At 35.0% G+C, this 11,266-nt stretch overlaps 1 protein-coding gene across 17 annotated transcripts in view; it reads left to right on the top strand.

The window, feature by feature from the left end:
* arhgef39 (Rho guanine nucleotide exchange factor 39) overlaps nt 1-10,438 on the top strand; it is a 247,881-nt gene extending 237,443 nt beyond the window's left edge. For 4 of the 17 annotated variants that reach the window (XR_015942060.1, XR_015942058.1, XR_015481985.2 and 1 more), the window contains 2 exons: nt 6,537-6,694; nt 9,308-9,548. The gene's annotated coding sequence lies outside the window, so the exon portion shown is untranslated. Of the gene's footprint in view, nt 1-6,536; nt 6,695-9,307; nt 9,569-10,158 lie in introns of those variants that run through there. The other 13 variants (XR_015481970.2, XR_015481962.2, XR_015481984.2 and 10 more) reach the window with 10 other exon arrangements.
* Nucleotides 10,439-11,266: the final 828 nt, after the last annotated feature.

Here is an 11,266-nt window from a genome sequence, read left to right as displayed (position 1 = left end):
AAACCTGCTTGGCTTATGCACAGTAGAGACAAAACATCAGATATGTTGTCTTCTTATCATTTTAGTGAACGGCAAGACTTAAAACAAGATATTGACCCTTGTTGAGTAAATTGATCCTTTGGATGTCTGGCATGACCGTTTCCAACAACAGCAAGTTACACTGCATACAATTTGAGAGCCAGGGATTGAGTCCCTCTAGTTCTCATGCCTGCAGAAGCTTAAGTGAAGGTGGGAACCCCCTCCATCAACATAGGGGAGAGGAGCAGATGGCTGTTTGTACAGCACTGATTCAGTAAGAGATATGAAACACGGGGCTTTTGCTTATAAGGGTCCTGTCATCACGTATTGATTGCTGGATAAACACTCTCAAAACAGCTAAACCTGTTGGGAAATTCACTTTTAAGTAATGCTTTGTGAATTCTCTGTCTCCGGGGAGAAGAAACATGATACTTTCTGCAAAAACAACTAAAGTTTTCAAAAAGTGGATATTTGTTGGGCATCAACTAATTCGGTCCCACTTTATTTTAAGTGTCGCTTATACCTGTGAACACGATAACTAGATGTGTTAGTAGTATGTAACCGCAGTGTGTGTCCACACTGGCACATAGTATTTACTTGTGTAATACTGGTGCAACTACATACATGTAACAACACACAATTGTATGTGTAAGTTTAAATGTGTAACAGGACATTAATAACACAAGCTATGGTAAACTGCCCCTTTAATGTGAATTACTGATGTGATTCTACAATTAACCTTACAGTACATAAACATAAGCCATTTGTATATTTCTTTCTTGTATATTTCTTTATACACTTAAACTTTTTTGGCTGAAGTTTGCTGTTGTTAAACTGTTGCACAAAGGCTTAGGTAATATATATATATATATATATATATATATATATATATATATATATATATATATATATATATATATATATATATATATATAAGGTGTGTGTGTGTGTGTGTGTGTGTACACTTTATATTGAGTGGACAGTTCCTTAGGATTTACCTTGTAATTACACTGATATCACAAAGTGACACTAATGCAGCGTTAATTCTGCCAAACTTATTCTAATACAGTATTAGTATTACAGTAGTAGTTACATACTACTTACACATCTAGTTACCATGTAAGTTTATAGGTATAAGCGACACTTAATATAAAGTATTAAGCACCACTAATTCACTTCCATCTGCATTTCATTGAGAGTGTAACAATGTGGGATTTATATTACCAAGACAAAACTCAGGCATGTGTGCCAGTATCCGTGCTTTTAAATTTGTATAAAATAGTTTAATCCCTTTACAAAAGCACTCCTCAATACTAGTTTCCTGTCATCTTGGGCACATTGTAACTACTGTAGTGTTCCAATACAAAAACTATTTATTTTTGGCATTGTGATGAGCTAAACCAGAAGGGCAATATTGGTGCCGTGACCCGGATAGGTGATTTGCAATTTATACAGTGATTACAATAAAAATATACTGGAGCCAGATGAATGACTGATTGTTCATTGTTCAAGTGTCATTTTAGCATCTCTGGTGGTACTAAATAAAACTGCAGCCTGTTTGTTTGAGAAGATCAATTTCACATTCTTTCTCAGATGCAGAAGGTGTAATTGGGGATAATATAGAGAGCTTGATTACAGCAATTAGAAGAGAGAAGAAAGAGACTGAGTATTTAATTTCGACTCCTCAACCGGTGTATTAGGAACACTTTTACATGAGTGTTAATGCATTTGTTTTCCCTGCACTAAACGTTTCATTTCCTGTTCAGGGCACCAATATTACCCATCTGGTTCAGCTTGCAACAGTTCAAAAGGTATTTAAATACATGTCTCCCGCATTGAAGGTAACTGTCCAAGCAAGTGTTGATGAAAAATTACAAAACTTTGGCCTCTGTTTCACCAACTGTGGTTGATAAATAACTTATTTTTAATTTATCTGCTCCACAACTTAGCTGCAATTTTGATTATTTAATTGTTGTTATCATAAATTCTGATTGGAAAAAAAAAACAACAACAACAGCTTAAACCAGTCTAAGCTGTATGGCTGGTTTTAAAGAGGTTTTGGCCACTTCTTTGGCTGCTCAGATCATTTAAAACTAGCTTGATCAGGCTAAGAGAACAGGTAAAACAAGTTGCTTCCAGTTTAAATCAGTTAATACCTGCCAACTGGCTTGAGCTGGTTTTAGCTGGGGGGGGGGGGGGGGGGGGGGTTTAGCAGAAAAAACGACTTATTTAATCTTCGAATTGAGGAACAGGACTATGTTTGGCAAGCATCACTGTTTAATAATAGTGGCATCTACTGACATGTTTCTTTGTTTTCTTTGTTTCTTTCATGCCAGGCAGTCTTAGCTATGGGGATTAAATTTAGCTTTACAGTTATTTACTCAGTAAATAATAATAACGCTCAGTGTTTAACAGGTCTTTTTAAATAAAGTAAAGAATGACATACATGTTGTTTACCGTGCAATGTTCTTGTATCATCATTCAACCAGTAAAGAGGCATTGAAAGCATATGGTTTTAGTGCGTGTGCAGTATGGGAGGTGTGTGTTTACATGTGCAAACACGTGGAAGGACAAGCAGCACAAAAAAAAAAAAAAAAAATCAAAGGAGAGAGGTGTTTCTGGAAAGCAAGCAATCGGTTATGAGACATTTGCTGTCCAAACCACAGATGTGAACTAGCGCGTGACCCCTCTTCAGGTGTTCTTGGCAAACGCTGCATTTTTAGCGATTTTAACACCTGACCAAAGCAAAGCACAGGCCGGGACGGCACGCAAAATTAGCTAACCGCAACAGAGCGTGTATCATCACAGATGGAAGCACTGTCTTTGACCTCCACAGAGGACGAGTCTCTGGCAGAGCAGGTGTGCTGATATGAGAGCGATTCTCACGTTTCCCTCTCACTGCATGCGTCTAAATGAATCATCAGAGTACAGTGTTAAATCTCTATCAGATTCTTCAGGATGGGGTTTATTCAAGTGCAATAAGCTTTACTGCTGTTATGTCCTACATATCTTATGTTTTCACCTCTTAAAAAAAAGTGCCTGTTTATATACCTACACTGTAAAATATATGTAATTTAGCTGTTTTCCATACTTTGTGATTCATGTTTAAATTTTTCCCCATTTATTTCTGCTTTTGGATTACATTATGTGACCTTGATCTTTCCTCCGACAAATTTTAACCTTGAAAAGTTCGAAAAAATGACTTTTATGAACATTTTTAATAGTTTAAAGTGAAGCGAGACGTGAAACTAATGTAAAGAGAGGGGTATAAACAGTACTTTCTAAAGTTTCCCTGCTGAAAAAACTAAGGTATGTTTTAATGTTAGTCTTGCTGGTTTTAACGCTGGTTTTGCTGGTCTCAGTGATGATCTTACTGGTTTTAATGCTGGTTTTGCAGGTCTCAATGCTTTTCTTGCTGGTTATAAAACGGGTCTTGCTGGTTTTAATGCTGGTCTTGCAGGTCTCGATGCTGGTCTTGCTGGTTTTAATACTGGTCTTGCTGGTCTTGCAGGTCTCGATGCTGAACTTACTGGTTTTAATGCTGGTCTTGCTGGTTTCAGTGCTGGTTTTGCAGGTCTCGATGCTGGTCTTGCTTGTTTTATTGTGGTTCTTGCTGGTTTTAATGCTAGTCTTGCTGGTTTCAATGCTAGTCTTGCTGGTTTCAATGCTGGTTTTGCAGGTCTCAATGTTGGTCTTGCTGGGTTTTTTTTCTGGTCTCGATGGTGGTCTTGCTAGTTTTATTGCTGTTCTTGCTGGTTTCAATGCTGGTTTTCCAGGTCTTGATGCTGGTTTTGCAGGTCTCTGCTGGTCTTGCTGGTTAATGCTGATTTTGCTGGTTTCAATGCTAGTTTTGCAGGTCTCGATGCTGGTTTTGCAGGTCTCAATGTTGGTCTTGCTGGTTTTAATTCTGGTCTCAATGCTGGTTTTGCAGGTCTCTATGCTGGTCTTGCTAGTTTTATTGCTGTTCTTGCTGGTTTCAATGCTGGTTTTCCTGGTCTTGATGCTGGTTTTTTAGGTCTTGGTGCTGGTCTTGCTGATTTTAATGCTGATCTTGCTGGTTTCATTGCTAGTTTTGCAATTCTCGATGCTGGTTTTGCAGGGCTCGATGCTGGTCTTGCTGGTTTTAATTCTGGTCTTGCTGGTCTCATTGCTGGTTTTGCAGGTCTTGATGCTGGTCTTGCTAGTTTTAATGCTGGTCTCAGTGCTGGTCAGGACCACTCAGACTAGCAAGACCAGCACTGAAACCAGCAAGACCAGCATCGAGATTAGTAAAACCAGCATTGAAACTAGCAGAACCTGCCTACCAAACGTACCTTACCAACATATGCTGTTTTTTTCAACAGATTTACTTTACTGTTTTATTTCCATCTAGCAAATTATGCTAGATATAATTATGCTAATGCTAATTAAAAATATGTTGTCATACTGTATGATGTTAAATACTTTCTGTGTTCGGTTTTCATACGTGTATAAATAAAAGCTAAGATTAATTAGCCATAATTAGCTACAATTAGCATATCCACTGGTTTTGCTAGCCGACAGTGGGAGTTTGTACACTGCCTTATTGCTAATGTGAAGAGAGACGTGAAACTGTTTTCATTTCCACCTCTTGCGTGTGTTCTTACAAAAATAACACGTTGCCTGCGAAGGAGATGGAAAGAAAGTGCCATGCACACCATAAACCATAATAGCTGAAAGCTAATTCATAGCCAGGCCAAAGGATTGTCGTGCTGGAATCTCTTTGATGAGGCCCGTATGCAGCATATGGACATGATTAGCACAGGCGAAAATGATTCTTTGATTCATTTCTGTAGGCTCAAGTTTGCCGTTTTGCGATACTGATGTTATGGTGTTCGTGTTTTTGAATGCATGTCTCATTCTGTCTATCACCTAAGTGTGGATAAATGGGGCAACAGATTTTGGCCTCCACATCAAAAAGACCGTAAACTTTTATTGACCCACGTTTAATGCATTTATACACATGGGCCGCATTCATGTATGTTGTATTTGCGGAGTGGAAGCTGATATATGTTTGGATAGTGGGAGGCTGATTTGTTTTTGACACATTATCACATTAGCGCACATGTATGGAACGTGAAGTGGAGACACAAATATGCGTTTCCTGCACGCTCGGATGACAATAGGAAGATGGAGAGCATGGTGGGAGATTACAGATACTGTAGCTGTGTAGTGCTGGTGAATTTATAGCGGTAACATGTTAACGCTAATATACTTCAAAGGCTTTACATGTTTTTTAGGGCTTTTCTGGCTTTCCAGAGATTCTAGTTGCTTGTAAATGATCATTTAGGATTTGAACTACCTGAAAATTGGGTTGTTAGACCCAGGAGGTCAAGGCTTGGCTATAGTCGCTAGGCCTACTTGCACTGTAAAAGAATGCTTGGTTCCACACAATCAATTTGTGTTGGAACAACATGAAGGAATTACATTAACTTATTAGTTTGTACACATTTAAGTATAACATAAAACAATTAGCATAACAAAACAATTGTGTTGTTTCAGCTCATTTTAAAGAAATAGTTTGAACAAACTAGTAAATTAGCTGTTTATTCTGATGTAATTTATGTATTTGTTACTGTATTTTCATTACAGTACACACAAAATACTATAGATTTGTGCAGTCCATTCAGGAGCGGAAGAAAAAAAAAATTTAATACACTATTTAATTTTTAATTAATTTAAGATTTGCATCGTTTACATTTCTAAAATACATTTTTAATAAATTTCATAACATGATTTATGTAATTTGTTCCATAAAATGATGAACTAAAAAACAATTATGAATCAATTTTACCTATGTTACTATCACATCATGTAGGCCTAATAGGTATATATGAAGAGTATGCATGTGTTTGTATTAGGCATGGGACGATAACCGGTTTTAAAACTGCAAAAACTTTTCTTTTATGCTGTTGCTAAGGTACAGTTAGGTCCATGAATTTGGGAATAGACACAATTCTAACATTTTTGGTGGATTTGAAATGAAATGAACAAGATTAACTGCAGACTGTCAGCTTTAATTAGAGGGTATTTACATCCAAATCAGTTGAATGCTGTAGGAATTACAACAGTTTGCATATGTGCCTCCTACTTGTTAAGGGACCAAAAGTAACAGGACAGAATAATAATCATAAATCAAACTTTCACTTTTTAATACTTGGTTGCAAATCATTTGCAGTCAATTACAGCAGTCTGGAATGCAAAGACATCGCCAGATGCTGGGTTTCATTGTTTTTTTTTTTACTCAGGCGTTTAAAAAGATCTTATTTTAGAGCAGTAATCACAATATCGTGATACCATGAAAACGTAATATTTTTATCCAAGGTTATTTTACTGTCAGAAATGTATACCGGCCCATGCCTAGTGTGTATATCTGTAGAGCATACCTTGTTGTTGTTTCTAAATAGATTTGTTCCAACATAGCTCTACAAAACATCTTCATTTTGACTCGTTTTCACAGCAGTCCATTGAAAGACTAACAAACCTGATTCTATTTACAGAAACCATGAAACTCTTACATTTGATGCCACTCGTATTTAAAGATAAGGCTTCAGCACCATCTGCATATACTGTACCACACAGACGGGAAGTGAAAGCTGAGATGGCACAGATACCGCGCAGATCAGCCAACCAGCACCGCCACACATTCAGACCGCAGGTATGTGTTAGATAAGAAGCAATGTCTCTATCCGGGCTGTTTAACACTGCTCAGGTATGATGGGAATGCAGAGAAACTGTAGATCTGAGCTGAATGCCACTGGTGGGCTTTCTTGGGGTACATTTTGGATTTACAGTGCCCTCCATTCTTATCCAATATTTGATATGAGCAAAGAAACCTGGGAAAATGTCTTTGTTGTTTAACCTTTCAATGTTTTTGGCTCAGAATATTTACCAAATGACTGAAGATTTAAGGTTGAGTAGAGACTTTGCTCACTTAAAACCCTTCCAGTAATCTGTGGTGATGCAGGTGATGTGTAATTGTAGTTTTGGAGACTGCTGATGGTCTTCTTGTTTGTTTGTTTTTTGCACAAGCTCCAAAATTTAATGAGCTAAGCTATCAGTTGCTCTACCTAAAATGTAGCTTAACTACAATGAAACTGCCCACTGGGAAATGTAGCAAGCTAAGATAAGATCTACGTGGCTAAAGTTGCTTCGCTATATCTAAGCTTTTTTAATATATATATATATATATATATATATATATATATATATATATATATATATATATATATATATATATATATATATATATATATATATATATGTATATATATATATATATATATATATATATATATGTATATATATATATATATATATATATATATATATATATATATATATATATATATATATATATATATATATATATATAATTGAATTAAACTAACTTTAATCTAAGTCACTTCTATCGTAACAGGAGGTATAATTGTAGCTTAATGTATTTAACAGCCATTCCAAACAGTAGAAATAAATTATACCAAATATGACAACAAAAGCAGTCACACTTTACAATGAGGTCCTATTAGTTGATGTTAGATATTGTATTTAATAACATATACTGACAATGAAAATCTTCCACAGCATTTATTAATTATAGTTCAGCATTTACTAATTATTAAAATCCAAATTTATGTTTCTTAACATAGTTATTGCACCATTAACCGTGAACTTTTTTAAATTAACGTTAACATAAATGAATAAAATATTGTAATAAATGCACTGCATTACATTATACATTACATTACATTAACTAATACAATCGTATTGTAAAGTGTTGCCACTAATACTAACAATCTAATACACAATAATATAACCAGTTGTTTTACACAAAAAAATGTATTTAATAATTTATAATAAAGGGAAACAAAAAGTTTATTATATTCCTTGTTAATAAATGATACTGAATACTATAGTATCAACTATTATGAACTAATAAACGCTGTACTTTAGCATTTAGTATTTTGCGGTACAATCGCTATCATGAAAGCATTAACTAAAACTTTAGCTCAATAAACTAGTTAGTAGTAGTAGGTAGTAGTATTGGTATTGGGTACAATTAGAGATGTAGAAAAAGATCAAACTTGATAAGTACTAATAAATAGTTAATATCTTATTAATAGGCAGATAATAAGCCAGTAGTTATTAGTGTGAATTATTAGTCTCATCTTTAGCTTTTACTACATTAAACATTAAAGACATAATGGTTTTTACGACACTCTGTCACAGAAGGAGGACAGAGACCAGAGCTGTAAGTATAAAGACAATTTCAAGAGTTCACACTTACACTGCACATTTTTGATAGTAGATGTTAAAATTAACACTCCCTCTGAGTTTATATGGGAACCACTATAAAAGTGTTTAAAAAAAAAAACTTTTAAAAAAGTTAACATTATCAACACTCCTATATTGTAAAATATAAACACCATAAAGGATCATAAACAACAAGTGTTATGTGTTAACACTCGTCGGTCAAATTTTCAACACCGTACAAAAACAAAAATAGAACTTGTTTAATATCAGCAACACTTTATAAACTATTTGATAAATGTTTAAAGAAAACAACAACCGTACACCGTCACAACCCTATATTCTCGTATTGGAACCAAAAAGAGCAGTTTTAAAACAGCTTTTTTTCCTTTATTCTTAATGTAACTTAGCTAGTACAGAACAAAATAAAGATGAAAATGTATGCTTTTTTGTGAGATATTTAACGTATATATATGAATTGGATGTCAAATGTCTATATACAAACATTTTAAGTACTTTTACTCACTAGTTGCTTCTTCTCATTGCTCCTTGTGGCAAAAGAAAATGGCATCTGGAAAAATCCTACAGGGATATTGCTGCATAAATTCCCGGATGTAGTAGTCAACACTGTATTAGTGTTAAATACATGTAACTCTGTATGACAAATCAGCTTCTAACACAGAGAGTGTTATTTTATCTTTATGTAACTCTAGAATTGCAACACTTTACTCTGAATTACAGCTCGAAATTTAACACTGATGAATTTGCTGTGTGTATTGCTTGATAATAATAGCAGGTTTGGCATGCTGTCCTGAGAGACAGCCCTGAGCTCGGATATAATTGAGCCCAGGGCTCCCGCCTGGTCAATTAGCATGTGAGGGGGTGCGAGATCAAGAAGTTGTGATGAGGAAATGGGGTGGATGGGGGGATTCTTCAGAAAACAAAAATGAGGGAGTAATGCTATAGTCGGGCTATTTATAGTGGGTTTGGAATGATCTGATTGGCTTACTAATGATTACAGATGGAGACCAGCTGCGATCAATCATATCACATGGTCCTCTCGCAATTGGTTTGTGAAACGTCTGATGGCAGATGAATAGTATGACCAACGAGAATCTATTGCTGCAGAGATGTAGATGTGGACCATATGATTTGGAGGGACCGAAAGATGAGATGGAGCACGGAGGGATCGGGAAGCAGACAACCAGACGAGACCATGAGAGAATCACACTAGGAAGGAGAGATGAGGAATAACAAGAAAACAAGACAAAGCAAAAGACAGGTAAGGATACTATTAGAAATAGCTACTGTAGATAACACTGACCGTGGGAGAGTTTGTCCTTCTGTTTATCGACAAGGCTGTACACTGAGTGGAGTGAAGTGCTGGGGCTGATGTGATTAAGTGCAGGTGCGGGGCTAATCAGAATATCAGAATACAAGTGAGGGTGATCGGAGTGACTGTGGTGAATGTAAGTGAGGAGAACCTGGCCTGGTTGTTACACTTTGGGGTTTTTTATATTTACTTTATTAAAATCACACTCTTAGATCTGATGATCGCCCCTCAAGTGTGATGTTTAGTAATATTGCATTACTCATGTGATATTGCTCATTTGTTTATTTGATCAAATTTTGGCTTGTTTTTGCAATTGCTTGTCCTCGAAGAGAGCAGAATCGATGTTTACCTGTTTTGCCTGTATTTACCAAGTGTGCCAGTGTCTGCGGATGGTACTATATAGATAAAGTAATCATTAAAGTTGTGTTATGGATATCTGTTGAAGAGTGAAAGAAAAGTTATGGGATTTAAAGTATGAGCTGCAATCCAGTTCAACTGTCCCTGCCAAGACTCCTTCAGGACACAAAGTTTATTTTCAGGAGATCTTGAGGCACTCCTCCAGGCCTGTGGAAGGGCTCAGCGGGAAGAGGCAACAGTACAGAAATTATAGAGACAGCCATCTTTTTTTGGCAAAAATTAGGAAGGATGAAGATTATAAGTGTTATAATCCACCTGGGAGTGTTAAAGATTTTTTTTAGGAAGTTATTGTTCATGCAGGAAAAAATAATGACAATTTTATATTGTATCTTAACCGTTTTGTTTTGTTTTTTAAAGAGCAATATACTTGTTTGGTGTTGGATTAAACAGATATGCGAAATATGTCTGGTTGCATAATGGTAAGAAATCTGGAGACTGGAATGTTTTGGCTCAAGAAAGCCTAAATATATATATTTTAAATGTTTCCTTGGAAATTCACAGAAAGACAAATAATTTATGTAATACTGTTATGTAGAGGGTTTCTGTGGGGTCTTAAAAAGTCTTAAATCTCAAAACCCAAATCTTAGGCCTTAAAAAGTTCTATATTTACTGTAATACTGTGTTATTGCTCTTAAATCTTTTTAAACAGGTTTTAATTTTCCTTTGTTCATGCATTGCTATACAATCTGTGCAAGACTCATACAATCACCAACAATCCACCTCAATGAAACTTTAAACTTTTTATTTAAAAAGGTAATGTTTAACTCTATTTATCATAATGGTTTAATTATTTTCCTTACAATGACATTTGTTTCTCCATGTACTGCTGAGGACACTGACCTGGACAGATTGTTGTCCATAGATTTAGTTTATTATAGTTTTTAAATCTTTTAAAACATTTGTTCATTTTATTATTATTTTAAAGAAGTTTATGTTGAGAAAAAAACATATGGATACAAGTAGATCTTTCTTGTTTTTACACAATATTTAAAATATTTAGCTAAGAATAAAATCTAAAATATTTTAATTGTTTATTATTAATGTATTATTAGTATTAAATTATATATATTTTTTTTGATAAGTCAAATAAATTTCTTTTTCATCTGGGTAATTAAAAAAAATCCTTAGTCTTTAGCGCTTTATGAGTCTAATATTTAATTCAAAATGGTCTTAAAATGTCTTTAAAAGGTGAAACCTGTAAGAAAAAAGTAAGAAGTCAGTGTACAATCA

The sequence above is a fragment of the Danio rerio genome, chromosome 4 (genome assembly GCF_052040795.2).
Source record: "Danio rerio strain M-AB ecotype USA chromosome 4, GRCz13ab, whole genome shotgun sequence".
Classification (NCBI taxonomy): Eukaryota; Metazoa; Chordata; class Actinopteri; order Cypriniformes; family Danionidae; genus Danio; species Danio rerio.
The sequence above is the reverse complement of the archived record's forward strand: the minus strand, read 5'-3'. Positions and strand labels throughout refer to the sequence as shown.